Genomic DNA, 19,024 nt, shown 5'->3' on the forward strand with positions numbered 1-19,024 from the left:
CACTAGAGATGAATTCTGCTCTAGCTTCTATGCGGCTCACATAAAACGTTCTCGGTGGTCGGCCATGGCTCGGTGACGTAAAAGCTACCGTTCCCAGCCTGATAACGCCTAGTGTCAGTAATAGAGTTTCCTACAGTATACACTAGAGAGGAATGCAGCTCTAGCGCCTACGCAGCTCACACAAACGTTTCCGGTGGTCGGCCATGGCTCGGTGATGTAAAAGCTACCGTTGCCAGACTGATAACGCCTAGCGTCAGCAATATGTTTTCCTACAGTATACACTAGAGAGGAATGTTGCTCTAGCTTCTGTGCGGCTCACATCAAACGTTCTCGGTGGTCGGCCATGGCTCGGTGATGTAAAAGCTACCGTTGCCAGACTGATAACGCCTAGCGTCAGCAATATGTTTTCCTACAGTATACACTAGAGAGGAATGTTGCTCTAGCTTCTATGCGGCTCACATCAAACGTTCTCGGTGGTCGGCCATGGCTCGGTGATGTAAAAGCTACCGTTGCCAGACTGATAACGCCTAGCGTCAGCAATATGTTTTCCTACAGTATACACTAGAGAGGAATGCTGCTCTAGCTTCTATGCGGCTCACATCAAACGTTCTCGGTGGTCGGTCATGGCTCGGTGATGTAAACGCTACCCTTGCCAGCCTGATAGCGCGTACCGTCAGACATAAAGTTTCCTACAGTATACAGTAGAGAGGAATGCGGCTCTAGCTTCTATGCGGCTCACATCAAACGTTCTCGGTGGTCGGCCATGGCTCGGTGATGTAAAAGCTACCGTTGCCAGCCTGATAACGCCTAGTGTCAGTAATAGAGTTACCTATAGTATACACTAGAGAGGAATGCGGCTCTAGCGCCTATGCGGCTCACATCAAACGTTCTCGGTGGTCGGTCATGGCTCGGCGATGTAAAAGCTACCGTTCCCAGCCTGATAACGCCTAGTGTCAGTAATAGAGTTTCCTACAGTATACACTAGAGAGGAATGCAGCTCTAGCTTCTATGCGGCTCACATCAAACGTTTCCGGTGGTCGGCCATGGCTCGGTGATGTAAAAGCTACCGTTGCCAGACTGATAACGCCTAGCGTCAGCAATATGTTTTCCTACAGTATACACTAGAGAGGAATGTTGCTCTAGCTTCTATGCGGCTCACATCAAACGTTCTCGGTGGTCGGCCATGGCTCGGTGATGTAAAAGCTACCGTTGCCAGACTGATAACGCCTAGCGTCAGCAATATGTTTTCCTACAGTATACACTAGAGAGGAATGTTGCTCTAGCTTCTATGCGGCTCACATCAAAACGTTCTCGGTGGTCGGCCATGGCTCGGTGATGTAAAAGCTACCGTTGCCAGACTGATAACGCCTAGCGTCAGCAATATGTTTTCCTACAGTATACACTAGAGAGGAATGCTGCTCTAGCTTCTATGCGGCTCACATCAAACGTTCTCGGTGGTCGGTCATGGCTCGGTGATGTAAACGCTACCCTTGCCAGCCTGATAGCGCGTACCGTCAGACATAAAGTTTCCTACAGTATACAGTAGAGAGGAATGCGGCTCTAGCTTCTATGCGGCTCACATCAAACGTTCTCGGTGGTCGGCCATGGCTCGGTGATGTAAAAGCTACCGTTGCCAGCCTGATAACGCCTAGTGTCAGTAATAGAGTTACGTACAGTATACACTAGAGAGGAATGCGGCTCTAGCTTCTATACGGCTCACATCAAACGTTCTCGGTGGTTTCGCCATGGCTCGGTGATGTAAAAGCTGCCGTTGCCAGCCTGATAACGCCTAGCGTCAGCAATAGAGTTTCCTACAGTATACACTAAAGAGGAATGCTGCTCTAGCTTCTATACGGCTCACATCAAACGTTCGCGGTGGTCGGCCATGGCTCGGTGATGTAAACGCTACCCTTGCCAGCCTGATAGCGCGTACCGTCAGCCATAAAGTTTCCTACAGTATACAGTAGAGAGGAATGCGGCTCTAGCTTCTATGCGGCTCACATCAAATGTTCTCGGTGGTCGGCCATGGCTCGGTGATGTAAAAGCTACCGTTGCCAGACTGATAACGCCTAGCGTCAGCAATAGATTTTCCTACAGTATACACTAGAGAGGAATGCTGCTCTATCTTCTATGCGGCTCACATAAAACGTTCTCGGTGGTCGGCCATGGGCTCGGTGATGTAAAAGCTACCGTTCCTAGCCTGATAACGCCTAGTGTCAGTAATAGAGTTTCCTACAGTATACACTAGAGAGGAATGCGGCTCTCTAGTGTATACGGCTCACATCAAACGTTCTCGGTGGTCGACCATGGCTCGGTGATGTAAAAGCTACCGTTGCCAGACTGATAACACCTAGCGTCAGCAATAGAGTTTCCTACGGTATACACTAGAGAGGAATGCGGCTCTAGCTTCTATACGGCTCACATCAAACGTTCTCGGTGGCCGGCCATGGCTCGGTGATGTAAAAGCTACCGTTGCCAGACTGATAACGCCTAGCGTCAGCAATAGATTTTCCTACATTATACACAAGAGAGGAATGCGGCTCTAGCGTCTATGCGGCTCACATCAAACGTTCTCGGAGGTCGTTCATGGCTCGGCGATGTAAAAGCTACCGTTTCCAGCCTGATAACGCCTAGCGTCAGTAATAGAGTTTCCTACAGTATACACTAGAGAGGAATGCAGCTCTAGCGCCTATGCGGCTCACACAAACGTTTCCGGTGGTCGGCCATGGCTCGGTGATGTAAAAGCTACGGTTGCCAGCCTGATAACACCTAGAGTCAGCGATAGGGTTTCCTACAGTATACACTAGAGAGGAATGCGGCTGTTGCTGCTATACGGCTCACATCAAACGTTCTCGGTGGTCGGCCATGGCTCGGTGATGTAAAAGCTACCGTTGCCAGACTGATAACGCCTAGCGTCAGCAATAGATTTTCCTATAGTATACACTAGAGAGGAATGCTGCTCTAGCTTCTATGCGGCTCACATCAAACGTGCTCGGTGGTCGGCCATGGCTCGGTGATGTAAAAGCTACGGTTGCCAGCCTGATAACACCTAGAGTCAGCAATAGGGTTTCCTACAGTATACACTAGAGAGGAATGCTGCTCTAGCTTCTTTGCGGCTCACATCAAACGTTCTCGGTGGTCGGCCATGGCTCGGTGATGTAAAAGCTACCGTTGCCAAACTGATAACGCCTAGCGTCAGCAATAGATTTTCCTACAGTATACACTAGAGAGGAATGCTGCTCTAGCTTCTATGCGGCTCACATAAAACGTTCTCGGTGGTCGGCCATGGCTCGGTGACGTAAAAGCTACCGTTCCCAGCCTGAGAATGCCTAGTGTCAGTAATAGAGTTTCCTACAGTATACACTAGAGAGGAATGCAGCTCTAGCGCCTATGCGGCTCACACAAACGTTTCCGGTGGTCGGCCATGGCTCGGTGATGTAAAAGCTACGGTTGCCAGCCTGATAACACCTAGAGTCAGCGATAGGGTTTCCTACAGTATACACTAGAGAGGAATGCGGCTGTTGCTGCTATACGGCTCACATCAAACGTTCTCGGTGGTCGGCCATGGCTCGGTGATGTAAAAGCTACCGTTGCCAGATTGATAACGCCTAGCGTCAGCAATAGATTTTCCTACAGTATACACTAGAGAGGAATGCTGCTCTAGCTTCTATGCGGCTCACATCAAACGTGCTCGGTGGTCGGCCATGGCTCGGTGATGTAAAAGCTACCGTTGCCAGACTGATAACGCCTAGCGTCAGCAATAGATTTTCCTACAGTATACACTAGAAAGGAATGCTGCTCTAGCTTCTATGCGGCTCACATAAAACGTTCTCGGTGGTCTGCCATGGGCTCGGTGATGTAAAAGCTACCGTTCCCAGCCTGATAACGCCTAGTGTCAGTAATAGAGTTTCCTACAGTATACACTAGAGAGGAATGCAGCTCTAGCTTCTATGCGGCTCACATCAAACGTTTCCGGTGGTCGGCCATGGCTCGGTGATGTAAAAGCTACCGTTGCCAGACTGATAACGCCTAGCGTCAGCAATATGTTTTCTACAGTATACACTAGAGAGGAATGTTGCTCTAGCTTCTATGCGGCTCACATCAAACGTTCTCGGTGGTCGGCCATGGCTCGGTGATGTAAAAGCTACCGTTGCCAGACTGATAACGCCTAGCGTCAGCAATATGTTTTCCTACAGTATACACTAGAGAGGAATGTTGCTCTAGCTTCTATGCGGCTCACATCAAACGTTCTCGGTGGTCGGCCATGGCTCGGTGATGTAAAAGCTACCGTTGCCAGACTGATAACGCCTAGCGTCAGCAATATGTTTTCCTACAGTATACACTAGAGAGGAATGCTGCTCTAGCTTCTATGCGGCTCACATCAAACGTTCTCGGTGGTCGGTCATGGCTCGGTGATGTAAAGGCTACCCTTGCCAGCCTGATAGCGCGTACCGTCAGACATAAAGTTTCCTACAGTATACAGTAGAGAGGAATGCGGCTCTAGCTTCTATGCGGCTCACATCAAACGTTCTCGGTGGTCGGCCATGGCTCGGTGATGTAAAAGCTACCGTTGCCAGCCTGATAACGCCTAGTGTCAGTAATAGAGTTACCTACAGTATACACTAGAGAGGAATGCGGCTCTAGCGCCTATGCGGCTCACATCAAACGTTCTCGGTGGTCGGCCATGGCTCGGTGATGTAAACGCTACCCTTGCCAGCCTGATAGCGCGTACCGTCAGCCATAAAGTTTCCTACAGTATACAGTAGAGAGGAATGCGGCTCTAGCTTCTATGCGGCTCACATCAAATGTTCTCGGTGGTCGGCCATGGCTCGGTGATGTAAAAGCTACCGTTGCCAGGCTGATAACGCCTAGCGTCAGCAATATGTTTTCCTACAGTATACACTAGAGAGGAATGTTGCTCTAGCTTCTATGCGGCTCACATCAAACGTTCTCGGTGGTCGGCCATGGCTCGGTGATGTAAAAGCTACCGTTGCCAGACTGATAACGCCTAGCGTCAGCAATATGTTCTCCTACAGTATACACTAGAGAGGAATGCTGCTCTGGCTTCTATGCGGCTCACATCAAACGTTCTCGGTGGTCGGTCATGGCTCGGTGATGTAAACGCTACCCTTGCCAGCCTGATAGCGCGTACCGTCAGACATAAAGTTTCCTACAGTATACAGTAGAGAGGAATGCGGCTCTAGCTTCTATGCGGCTCACATCAAACGTTCTCGGTGGTCGGCCATGGCTCGGTGATGTAAAAGCTACCGTTGCCAGCCTGATAACGCCTAGTGTCAGTAATAGAGTTACCTACAGTATACACTAGAGAGGAATGCGGCTCTAGCGCCTATGCGGCTCACATCAAACGTTCTCGGTGGTCGGCCATGGCTCGGTGTTGTAAAAGCTACCGTTGCCAGCCTGATAACACCTAGCTTGAGCAATAGAGTTTCCTACAGTATACACTAGAGAGGAATGTTGCTCTAGCTTCTATGCGGCTCACATCAAACGTTCTCGGTGGTCGGCCATGGCTCGGTGATGTAAAAGCTACCGTTGCCAGCCTGATAACGCCTAGTGTCAGTAATAGAGTTTCCTACAGTATAAACTAGAGAGGAATGCAGCTCTAGCTTCTATGCGGCTCACATCAAACGTTTCCGGTGGTCGGCCATGGCTCGGTGATGTAAACGCTACCGTTGCCAGACTGATAACGCCTAGCGTCAGCAATATGTTTTCCTACAGTATACACTAGAGAGGAATGTTGCTCTAGCTTCTGTGCGGCTCACATCAAACGTTCTCGGTGGTCGGCCATGGCTCGGTGATGTAAAAGCTACCGTTGCCAGACTGATAACGCCTAGCGTCAGCAATATGTTTTCCTACAGTATACACTAGAGAGGAATGTTGCTCTAGCTTCTATGCGGCTCACATCAAACGCTCTCGGTGGTCGGCCATGGCTCGGTGATGTAAAAGCTACCGTTGCCAGACTGATAACGCCTAGCGTCAGCAATATGTTTTCCTACAGTATACACTAGAGAGGAATGCTGCTCTAGCTTCTATGCGGCTCACATCAAACGTTCTCGGTGGTCGGTCATGGCTCGGTGATGTAAACGCTACCCTTGCCAGCCTGATAGCGCGTACCGTCAGACATAAAGTTTCCTACAGTATACAGTAGAGAGGAATGCGGCTCTAGCTTCTATGCGGCTCACATCAAACGTTCTCGGTGGTCGGCCATGGCTCGGTGATGTAAAAGCTACCGTTGCCAGCCTGATAACGCCTAGTGTCAGTAATAGAGTTACCTATAGTATACACTAGAGAGGAATGCGGCTCTAGCGCCTATGCGGCTCACATCAAACGTTCTCGGTGGTCTGTCATGGCTCGGCGATGTAAAAGCTACCGTTCCCAGCCTGATAACGCCTAGTGTCAGTAATAGAGTTTCCTACAGTATACACTAGAGAGGAATGCAGCTCTAGCTTCTATGCGGCTCACATCAAACGTTTCCGGTGGTCGGCCATGGCTCGGTGATGTAAAAGCTACCGTTGCCAGACTGATAACGCCTAGCGTCAGCAATATGTTTTCCTACAGTATACACTAGAGAGGAATGTTGCTCTAGCTTCTATGCGGCTCACATCAAACGTTCTCGGTGGTCCGCCATGGCTCGGTGATGTAAAAGCTACCGTTGCCAGACTGATAACGCCTAGCGTCAGCAATATGTTTTCCTACAGTATACACTAGAGAGGAATGTTGCTCTAGCTTCTATGCGGCTCACATCAAAACGTTCTCGGTGGTCGGCCATGGCTCGGTGATGTAAAAGCTACCGTTGCCAGACTGATAACGCCTAGCGTCAGGAATATGTTTTCCTACAGTATACACTAGAGAGGAATGCTGCTCTAGCTTCTATGCGGCTCACATCAAACGTTCTCGGTGGTCGGTCATGGCTCGGTGATGTAAACGCTACCCTTGCCAGCCTGATAGCGCGTACCGTCAGACATAAAGTTTCCTACAGTATACAGTAGAGAGGAATGCGGCTCTAGCTTCTATGCGGCTCACATCAAACGTTCTCGGTGGTCGGCCATGGCTCGGTGATGTAAAAGCTACCGTTGCCAGCCTGATAACGCCTAGTGTCAGTAATAGAGTTACCTACAGTATACACTAGAGAGGAATGCGGCTCTAGCTTCTATACGGCTCACATCAAACGTTCTCGGTGGTCTCGCCATGGCTCGGTGATGTAAAAGCTGCCGTTGCCAGCCTGATAACGCCTAGCGTCAGCAATAGAGTTTCCTACAGTATACACTAAAGAGGAATGCTGTTATAGCTTCTATACGGCTCACATCAAACGTTCGCGGTGGTCGGCCATGGCTCGGTGATGTAAACGCTACCCTTGCCAGCCTGATAGCGCGTACCGTCAGCCATAAAGTTTCCTACAGTATACAGTAGAGAGGAATGCGGCTCTAGCTTCTATGCGGCTCACATCAAATGTTCTCGGTGGTCGGCCATGGCTCGGTGATGTAAAAGCTACCGTTGCCAGACTGATAACGCCTAGCATCAGCAATATATTTTCCCACATTATACACAAGAGAGGAATGCGGCTCTAGCGTCTATGCGGCTCACATCAAACGTGCTCGGTGGTCGGCCATGGCTCGGTGATGTAAAAGCTACCGTTGCCAGACTGATAACGCCTAGGGTCAGCAATAGATTTTCCTACAGTATACACTAGAGACGAATGCTGCTCTAGCTTCTATGCGGCTCACATAAAACGTTCTCGGTGGTCGGCCATGGGCTCGGTGAAGTAAAAGCTACCGTTCCCAGCCTGATAACGCCTAGTGTCAGTAATAGAGTTTCCTACAGTATACACTAGAGAGGAATGCGGCTCTAGCTTCTATACGGCTCACATCAAACGTTCTCGGTGGTCGACCATGGCTCGGTGATGTAAAAGCTACCGTTGTCAGCCTGGTAACACCTAGCGTCAGCAATAGAGTTTCCTACGGATACACTAGAGAGGAATGCGGCTCTAACTTCTATACGGCTCACATCAAACGTTCTCGGTGGCCGGCCATGGCTCGGTGATGTAAAAGCTACCGTTGCCAGACTGATAACGCCTAGCGTGAGCAATAGATTTTCCTACATTATACACAAGAGAGGAATGCGGCTCTAGCGTCTATGCGGCTCACATCAAACGTTCTCGGAGGTCGGTCATGGCTCGGCGATGTAAAAGCTACCGTTGCCAGCCTGATAACGCCTAGCGTCAGTAATAGAGTTTCCCACAGTATACACTAGAGAGGAATGCGGCTCTAGCTTTTATACGGCTCACATCAAACGTTCTCGGTGGTCAGGCATGGCTCGGTGATGTAAAAGCTACGGTTGCCAGCCTGATAACACCTAGAGTCAGTAATAGGGTTTCCTACAGTATACACTAGAGAGGAATGCTGCTCTAGCTTCTATGCGGCTCACATCAAACGTTCTCGGTGGTCGGCCATGGCTCGGTGATGTAAAAGCTACCGTTGCCAGACTGATAACGCCTAGCGTCAGCAATAGATTTTCCTACAGTATACACTAGAGATGAATTCTGCTCTAGCTTCTATGCGGCTCACATAAAACGTTCTCGGTGGTCGGCCATGGCTCGGTGACGTAAAAGCTACCGTTCCCAGCCTGATAACGCCTAGTGTCAGTAATAGAGTTTCCTACAGTATACACTAGAGAGGAATGCAGCTCTAGCGCCTATGCAGCTCACACAAACGTTTCCGGTGGTCGGCCATGGCTCGGTGATGTAAAAGCTACGGTTGCCAGCCTGATAACACCTAGAGTCAGCGATAGGGTTTCCTACAGTATACACTAGAGAGGAATGCGGCTGTAGCTGCTATACGGCTCACATCAAACGTTCTCGGTGGTCGGCCATGGCTCGGTGATGTAAAAGCTACCGTTGCCACACTGATAACGCCTAGCATCAGCAATAGATTTTCCTACAGTATACACTAGAGAGGAATGCTGCTCTAGCTTCTATGCGGCTCACATCAAACGTGCTCGGTGGTCGGCCATGGCTCGGTGATGTAAAAGCTACCGTTGCCAGACTGATAACGCCTAGCGTCAGCAATAGATTTTCCTACAGTATACACTAGAGAGGAATGCTGCTCTAGCTTCTATGCGGCTCACATAAAACGTTCTCGGTGGTCGGCCATGGGCTCGGTGATGTAAAAGCTACCGTTCCCAGCCTGATAACGCCTAGTGTCAGTAATAGAGTTTCCTACAGTATACACTAGAGAGGAATGCAGCTCTAGCTTCTATGCGGCTCACATCAAAAGTTTCCGGTGGTCGGCCATGGCTCGGTGATGTAAAAGCTACCGTTGCCAGACTGATAACGCCTAGCGTCAGCAATATGTTTTCCTACAGTATACACTAGAGACGAATGTTGCTCTAGCTTCTATGCGGCTCACATCAAACGTTCTCGGTGGTCGGCCATGGCTCGGTGATGTAAAAGCTACCGTTGCCAGACTGATAACGCCTAGCGTCAGCAATATGTTTTCCTACAGTATACACTAGAGAGGAATGCTGCTCTAGCTTCTATGCGGCTCACATCAAACGTTCTCGGTGGTCGGTCATGGCTCGGTGATGTAAAAGCTACCGTTACCAGACTGATAACGCCTAGCGTCAGCAATAGATTTTCCTACAGTATACACTAGAGAGGACTGCTGCTCTAGCTTCTATGCGGCTCACATCAAACGTTCTCGGTGGTCGGCCATGGCTCGGTGATGTAAACGCTACCGTTGCCAGACTCATAACGCCTAGCGTCAGCAATAGATTTTCCTACAGTATACACTAGAGAGGAATGCTGCTCTAGCTTCTATGCGGCTCACATCAAACGTTCTCGGTGGTCGGCCATGGCTCGGTGATGTAAAAGCTACCGTTGCCAGACTGATAACGCCTAGCGTCAGCAATAGATTTTCCTACAGTATACACTAGAGAGGAATGCTGCTCTAGCTTCTATGCGGCTCATATCAAACGTTCTCGGTGGTCGGCCATGGCTCGGTGATGTAAACGCTACCATTGCCAGACTGATAACGCCTAGCGTCAGCAAAAGATTTTCCTACAGTATACACTAGAGAGGAATGCTGCTGTAGCTTCTATGCGGCTCACATCAAACGTTCTCGGTGGTCGGCCATGGCTCGGTGATGTAAAAGCTACCGTTGCCAGACTGATAACGCCTAGCGTCAGCAATAGATTTTCCTACAGTATATACTAGAGAGGAATGCTGCTCTAGCTTCTATGCGGCTCACATCAAACGTTTCCGGTGGTCGGCCATGGCTCGGTGATGTAAAAGCTACCGTTGCCAGACTGATAACGCCTAGCGTCAGCAATAGATTTTCCTACAGTATACTAGAGAGGAATGCTGCTCTAGCTTCTATGCGGCTCACATCAAACGTTCTCGGTGGTCGGGCATGGCTCGGTGATGTAAAAGCTACCGTTGCCAGCCTGATAACACCTAGCGTCAGTAATAGTTTCCTACAGTATACACTAGAGAGGAATGCGGCTCTAGCTTTTATGCGGCTCACATCAAACGTTCTCGGTGGTCGGACATGGCTCGGTGATGTAAAAGCTACCGTTGCCAGCCTGATAACACCTAGCGTCAGCAATAGAGTATCCTACAGTATACACTAGAGAGGAATGCGGCTCTAGCTTCTATACAGCTCACATCAAACGTTCTCGGTGGTCGACCATATCTCGGTGATGTAAAAGCTACCGTTGCCAGCCCGATAACACCTAGCGTCAGCAATAGAGTTTCCTACAGTATACACTAGAGAGGAATGCGGCTCTAGCTTCTATGCGGCTCACATCAAACGTTCTCGGTGGTCGGCCATGGCTCGGTGATGTAAAAGCTACCGTTGCCAGCCTGATAACGCCTAGCGTCAGCAAGAGATTTTCCTACAGTATACACTAGAGAGGAATGCTGCTCTAGCTTCTATGCGGCTCACATCAAACGTTTCCGGTGGTCGGCCATGGCTCGGTGATGTAAAAGCTACCGTTGCCAGCCTGATAACGCCTAGCATCAGCAATAGAGTATCCTACAGTATACACTATAGAGGAATGCGGCTCTAGATTCTATACGGCTCACATCAAACGTTCTCGGTGGTCGGCCATGGCTCGGTGATGTAAACGCTACCCTTGCAGCCTGATAGCGCGTACCGTAAGCCATAAAGTTTCCTACAGTATACAGTAGAGAGGAATGCGGCTCGAGCTTCTATACGGCTCACATCAAACGTTCTCGGTGGTCGGCCATGGCTCGGTGATGTAAACGCTACCCTTGCCAGCCTGATAACGCCTAGCGTCAGCAATTGAGTTTCCTACAGTATAGACTAGAGAGGAATGCGGCCCTGGCGTCTATGCGGCTCACATCAAACGTTCTCGGTGGTCAGCCATGGCTCGGTGATGTAAAAGCTACCGTTGCCAGCCTGATAGCGCGTACCGTAAGCGATAAAGTTTCCTACAGTATACAGTAGAGAGGAACACGACTCTAGCTTCTATGCGGCTCACATCAAACGTTCTCGGTGGTCGGCCATGGCTCGGTGATGTAAAAGCTACCGTTGCTAGCCTGACAACGCCAGGCGTCAACCATCGAGTTTCTTAGATTATACACTGGAGAGGAGTGTGGCCCTAGCGTGTAGGCGGCTCACATCGGGGCCATCTGTGTCGTCATGGGCGACCATTATTTTTATTTTCTTTACCACGATACACACAGTGCCAATTTGGCATTAAAGTTGGGCGGAGGGGGGGGGTCGCACATACAAAATTAAAATACTGAATATTCCGGGCCGATATGGACCTCAGAAAAAAGGACATGTTGAACAGAAGTGTACTGCACGCAATTTAATTTAAGTTAATGATCCCATCTGGACGGTATTTAATCGGGATTTTGTAAGTAATAGTTGCGGTTGATTCCGGTTTGTAAGTGAAATATGCCGTGAGAAAGCTTTACTCGAAGCATTTTTCTGCTACCATGCAAAGATTGCTAAGCAATAGAATTTAGTGCCTGGCACACACTGCAGTTCCTAGTGTAGTCATTGCAAAAAAAATTAACAGACACATTTTGAATGCTTTCTATCCGCTCTATGTCTGTTACCGTTCAATACCGAAATTATACCGCACGCTCGCCTTATTTTCGTCGTTGGCTTGGATTGAAACGTTACTCTGAACCTAAATTCAAATCCAGTGCCACAAATTCGCCAAGAAAGGTGCTTTGTTACATATGTAGAAAAAAACACGCTGCTTTAGAGCTAAGGAAGAAGGAAGTCAAGCGTATTCCTTTAAATGAGAGTCTGTCGGAACGATTGTCGTGGCATATCAACGAATAGTGAAAAAAGCAGACCACCCAAAAAACGCTTCAGAATCCAAGCCCAAGCCATAAGTACTGATACCCCCCACGCCGACATGAATCGCCCCAGCATCGGATCCGTGAAGTTTTCCGCTTTCACGGGATACCAATTTTATGTCCTTGTGCCTCTCCAAACGCCACGAGCGAGCTATTTTCCTGGACGCACCGACCTCCCGCCGCTAAGCCTCGCCAGGAGTTCGACACACCAGGCAAGCCGGCGGGCCACGCGCCACGCGCTGCCGGGCCTCGCGCCACGTGCTGCCGGGCGCAGCTGCTGGGCCGCTCGACACCGCAGATCAAGTGCACGGCCACGCCACTCCCGAATCGCTCGAGATGGCTGAAAATGTGCTCGCCGACTCATCGGGGCCTCACCGCCCGGAGAATACCACCGCCAAAATGGACATTACGCCTGAAACCATGGATTTTACTGTACCCACGATCGCTGATCCCACCGCCACGTCGCACGCAGCTATGCCGCCGCCGGCCCCGGGCATCGCCAGTCATCTCGGCCGGACTGCCGTCGCTGTGGACGGCGTCGACCTTTTACCAAACGATACCGAGGGATGGAAAACCACCGGCAAACAAGTAAGCCAACGCCTTTCGGCCCCAACTTTACCCGAGAATTCTACCGCCCCACCCACGAAGTCTCCCACCAAAGATGCTGCCGTTGCCCACCGCGCTGCTCGCATGCCAAGGATTTTGCCGAAGGAGGATACTAAAATCTTTATGCGACCACGTGGCGGCCTGAACCTCGGCCGAATAGAAGCTAATATAGTCATGTCCGCGGTACTCACAGCGGCAGGCACGTCCAAAGAATGTGCGCGAGAAGATACCATCTGTACGAACATTGCACAGAATATTATCGTGGTCAGTACCCCCAACGAAGCACGTGCCGTGAAGTACACCCAAGTCCGCCATCTTTTTATTGGAGGCACCCATTACGAGACGCATGCCTATCGATCGGCTCCACACGGCACAGTAAAAGGTGTAATACGTGGCATCGCCGTAGAAGACACAGATTCCGACATTCAAGAAAATGTGGTCAACCACGCCAACCCCCTGTCCCTCGAGGCCCACAGAATCGGCAACACCACCACAGTGGTTGTGCTTTTCGCCGGTCCTAAGGTGCCCAATTACGTCAAGTATGGGTCAATGCTACTGCGGTGTGGGCTATACAGACAGCACTACGACGTTTGCCGCCACTGTGGCCAGATAGGACACCGAGCCGACGTGTGCCCGAACCCCAACGCCCGAGTGTGTTTTGCCTGTGGCACGCTCAACCACACCCAAGATCACGCGAACGCCTGCAAGCCTCACTGGAAACTGCAACGGCCCGCACCCGACCGGAGAAGCCGGCTGCACAAACAAATACAAGGTTCCCAAAGTTGTCACTCGGAGGCGCTGGGAGCGACGAGCGGAGGCGCAACGCCAGCAGCTGCCTGACCGCGAGGATTTTCCACAGCTGCAGCCGTCGCCGGCGCACCAATCACACGCGCAGACGCAGCAGCGTCCCCCTGGCGGCCGCCAGAGCCGCTCTCGCCAACGCAGCAACGGACGAGAGCGCTCGGCCAGTCGGGGACGCAGCGCGTGCCGCTCCGCGTCGCGAACGGGACAACGCATCGGCCAAGGCAACACCATCAGCTGGGCAGGCGCCACTCGCCCGCAAATCACGGCCACCCAGCAGCAGAAGATAGCTACCGGAGCTAACCCAGAGATGCTACAACTACGAACAGAGAACGCACACCTCAAGCGTAGCGTCGAAGAGCAAGACGCCAAGCTCGCAGCACAGGCTGCAACGATCGAAGCCATCAATGCCAAGCTCGCTCAGCTCTTGGAGCTGCAGCGCAACCCGCCACGTGGTTACTATGACAGCTCCGCGGACGCCCACGCCACCACCTCACCGCCCGAACCCGAAGACACCCCGGAACCCACCCACGAGGACAGCGAAACCGACAGGCCCCAGTCCGACCGCAACAACACCGCGAACAAGGCCACTGAACCACAACCCAAGCGCCGCGCGCTAGAGAACACCAAAAAAAGAAGACTTCTCGCGCGTCTCGACCGCCAACAAGATCGACAGGACAGACTCGAAGATGCCGTAAAGTCCCATGTCGACCGCCTCACTGCGCTGGAGAACACGTGTCAACAAATGATGCACAGCATGCAGAACATCCAATCTATGCTGCTTCAAATTCGCGCCCAACTGCAACCCGAAAATGCACCGCCACGTCTGCCACCGCCGATGATACAACTGGGCCAACAGCCACCATATGCACCCGCTCCTGCCCAATCATGGCCCGCAGCCCCAGCTCATCACGCCCACGTCTAAGAACGCCCGGCGACCGTGGTCCACCGCGCCATCTCACGGTGTGGCAGTGGAACGCCAACGGAGTCCATAGCAAGAGAACTACACTACAGCAGTACTTAAACCAATACCCCCAAAGAAGCCCAGACGTCATTCTCATCCAGGAAACACACAGTGAAACCCCCTTCACACTCCCCGGCTACCGCACACATACCAGCCCGCCCAGCGCCCGAGCCGCCGGCAAGGGTGCTGCCCAAGGCGTGTGTACCTTAGTGCGCAAAGGCCTGACTTACATCGAGCATGAACTCAGCCTGAACAGTGCTATAGAACATACGGCCGTAGAAATCGTCACCGGTCGCAAGAAAGTTAAGGCCAGTCTCTACAAAATCAACATCTATAGCAGCCCGAAGCAATATCAACAGCGATTCCGCACTCTCCTACACCGGACCGACCATCTGGCTCAAGAGGAAGCAATTCTGCTGTGCGGCGATTTCAACACCCCCCACACCGCCTGGGGCTATCCCAAGACCACAGCAAAGAGTCACAGCCTCTTTGACGAAACGACGGAGGTGGGATACCAACTCCTCAACGACCCGGCCATCCACACCCGGCATGGGACGTCCGTCCTACGCGACACCAACCCAGACCTTACGTTCTACAAAGCCCCCAAGGACTGCACGAGAGCCACATGGCGGAACACTGGGGAAACGCTCGGCAGCGATCACTGCATCCTCGAAGTCCTTGTCCCGCTTAAGGATCGCATACCAACCCCGAGAGCGCAACAACTCACGGACTGGCAGCAATATCGCCGCCACCTCGATGCCAGCCTTCCGCCTACCATAGAGGACATTGACGACTGGACACGCGCTCTGCATTCTGCCACCCACGAGGTCACTGCACTGATCCCCATCGACGCAGACGCCCCGCTCGCCGACAGCCGCCTCGCTCACCTCACAGAAGCCAGAGCATCTATACGAGCCCGATGGAAACGCCAAAGGCACAACCGAAGCCTCCGCACACGCGTGGCGCAGCTCAACCGCGAGATAGAGGCTCACAGTGCAACCCACTGCCGCCAACATTGGCACGCCATTTGCCAAGAGGCCGATGGCCAGATGCACAAAAGCCGCACATGGCAACTACTCCGACATCTCCTCGATGAGAGCAAGACCAAGAGCATGTCCTGACCCGCACCCTCCACAAAGCGCTGCGTGAGCTCGGCGACTCAGTGATCCGTCAACGCCTCGACGACAAATATCTCCCAGCCACCCCCCAGACCCCCTTCCGGACTACGTGGGGGCACCTAACCCGGGCCTCGACGTCGGACATCGAGGAATGGGAGGTGCGGGCGGCACTCCAGAAGCTCAACTGAGGGGAAGAACATTGGCGAACCTGATTGAACACTTCGACCTCGCCCTCCTCAACGAACCATTCACTCCTACCCGTACAGGCACAAGCACCTCAAGGGACACCACACCAGATTTATCATTCCTAGCTGGGACCCTCGATGCTACATGGCACAATTCGGGAGTGAACCTGGGCTCGGACCACGACGTACTATGTATCACTATCAAAGGACCGGCCTTTAAGGCGAGGATGGGGACAGCACGGATCACGAACTGGGACAAGCTAAGAAAAGAGCAGGAAGATCATTCAGAGGAGGAGGTGGAGGACCGGCCGTACTAGAACTGGGAAAAGGAGCAGCTGGCGCTGGTGGACAAGCACACGCAGAAGATTGCCACGACGCACCAGAATCCATGCATCGACGCACGACTGGCGCACCTGTGGGAAGCCAGACGCAGCCTCACGAAGCGTTGGAAGCGGCAGCAACATAATAGGAAATTGCGGAAGAAGATTAATGAAATTAGCAGGAAAACAGCTGAGTATGCCGCCGAGCTGTGTAAAGAGAGTTGGCTCAGCCTCTGTGACGATCTGCGCGGGACACTCTCTACCCGTAAGAATTGGCAATTGCTCCGCCATCTCATAGACCCACTGGCCAGCAAAAGCGCTACCAACCGAAGCCTGGCGCGCACATTAAGCAACTACGCAGGAGGTGCGAAGAAACTAATGGAAGACCTCAAAGACAGGTACCTGAATACGGAGAAGAGTGTGGAGCAACCTGGCCCGTACAGAGGCACCTCTAATGAAGTCTTGGACAGGCCTTTCATCGACTTAGAATTACGAACGGCCATTTCTGAAAGCAATAGACGCAGTTCCCCAGGGCCGGACACTATTACTTACAGACTCCTCAACAACCTTAACGACAAATCCAGACAAGAGCTCCTTGGACACATGAACAGTGCCTGGGAAAGCGGCGTTTTGCCAGGCAGCTGGAAGGAGGCGGAAGTCCAGTTCATCCCCAAGGCTGGGAAGTCACCACACATAGATAACTTACGGCCGATCTCCCTTGCGTCCTGCGTGGGCAAGGTTATGGAAAGAATGGTGTTGAATAGGCTGCAAAAACATCTGGACAGCACTGATCAGATGCCGGACTCTATGTTCGGATTTCGGAGGCACCTAAGCACGCAGGACGTACTGCTGCAACTGAAGGAAGAGGTCATGAAACAAGCCACCAAGCAATCGCCTAGAGCAATCTTGGCGTTGGACCTCAAAGGAGCGTTTGACAACGTCTCCCACGCTAGCATCTTAGCCAACCTTCAGGACACAGGCTGCGGAGAGCGGGCATACAACTATGTGCGGGATTTCCTGACAGGCCGCAGCGCTCGAATCAAGGTGGAGGAAGAGGTATCTGCACCCATAGTGTTGGGAAGTAAGGGGACCCCACAGGGATCCGTCCTGTCGCCTCTTCTCTTTAATATGGCACTATTAGGCCTGCCCAAGGCGCTCGGGGTAGTCGATGGTTTGGGGCACGCACTCTACGCCGACGACATTTCGCTCTGGACGACGAAGGCGGGCTCCTCAGGGTGGATTCAAGATACGCTGCAAGCAGGCGCAGATGTGGTTAGTAAATACGCGAAGGAGTGTGGACTGCGATGTTCGCCTAAAAAATCTGAACTGGTGGTTGTCCGCCCTCGGGCGCCCAAGACACAGAAGGAAGACGTGAAGGTGGTCATAGAGGGAGAAGACATCGTTCCAGGGCCCAGTGTTAAGATTCTGGGGCTCACCATCCAGGCAGACAACAAGGCCACTACGTCTGTGCGCAAGCTTATGCACTCCTCAGGACAGATCCTGCACATGCTTCGGCGGGTGGCAACAAGGTGGAGAGGACTGAAGGAGAACGACACCCTGAGGCTGGTACAAGCCTTTGTGGTGTCAAGAATAACGTACGCCACACCTTACCTCCTGATGAACAAAGGAGAAAAGAGCCAGGTGGACACAGTAATACGCAAGGCGGTGAAACAAGCCATCGGAGTTCCCATAAGTGCGTCGACGGACAAGCTCCTCCAGATGGCTCTACACAATACAGTGGACGAGCTGGTTGAGGGCCACCTATCCAGCCAAAAACAGAGGCTGAGTCACACTAAGGCGGGCCGCCGTATCCTGGATAGAATCGGCTGGAGCGTGGCAGAGCTGACCGATCGAGAACAGCTTGCGGACAAATGGCTAGACGCAATCAAGACCAAGCCTCTCCCAAAGAACATGAATCCGGCTCACCATGGCGGCAGGCGTGAGGCTAGGGCTCGTGCCCTCAACAGGCTACTGGAGAGCGAAGACGGTGTCGTCTTCACGGACGCCTCGAAAAACAAGGGGACGACTAGAGCAGTGGCGGTGGTGACAACTATGGGCGAGCTGCTTACAAGCGCATCGTTTCAAGTCAGAGATGTGGAAGAAACGGAAGAGTTGGCAATTGCCCTAGCCCTGACCCTTCCGGGAATTGCCAAGGTTGTCACCGACTCCCAGCAGGCGTACAGGAACTTCCAGTCAGGCTGGGTGTCCCGGCGGGTACTTCGCATTCTGAGGGACAAAACACCTCCAGAGAGCCATGTTGAATTAGTATGGGTTCCAGCCCACTCCTTGGTGGAGGGCAATGAGTTTGCCCACCGACAGGCCCGCGCGTTAACGTACCGGGCAACGGCTGAGGAGGAGGCCAGAGGTGAACCTATGGTGACCTACAGAGAGATAGTGCGGCACTATCGACAGGATAGGCAGAAACTTCCTGCCCCGCACCCAGAACTCACGCGGGAGCAGCAAGTACTGTATCGACAGATTCAGTCAGGATCTTTCCCTCACCCTCGCTTACTGAACAGCATGTTCCCAAATCAGTACGACAAGACTTGCCCGTTATGCAAGCAGCTCGGTACTCTTCGCCACATGATAGGAGAGTGCGACGTCAGCCCAAAACACCCACCCCTCATCAGCAACTCCTCCACTAAGAACCCCACCCTTACCCCTAGCGAGCGATGGGA

This window comes from Haemaphysalis longicornis, unplaced genomic scaffold, assembly GCF_048455015.1.
Source record: "Haemaphysalis longicornis isolate Haplotype H1 unplaced genomic scaffold, Haemaphysalis longicornis Haplotype H1 scaffold_14, whole genome shotgun sequence".
In the NCBI taxonomy this organism is placed as follows: domain Eukaryota; kingdom Metazoa; phylum Arthropoda; class Arachnida; order Ixodida; family Ixodidae; genus Haemaphysalis; species Haemaphysalis longicornis.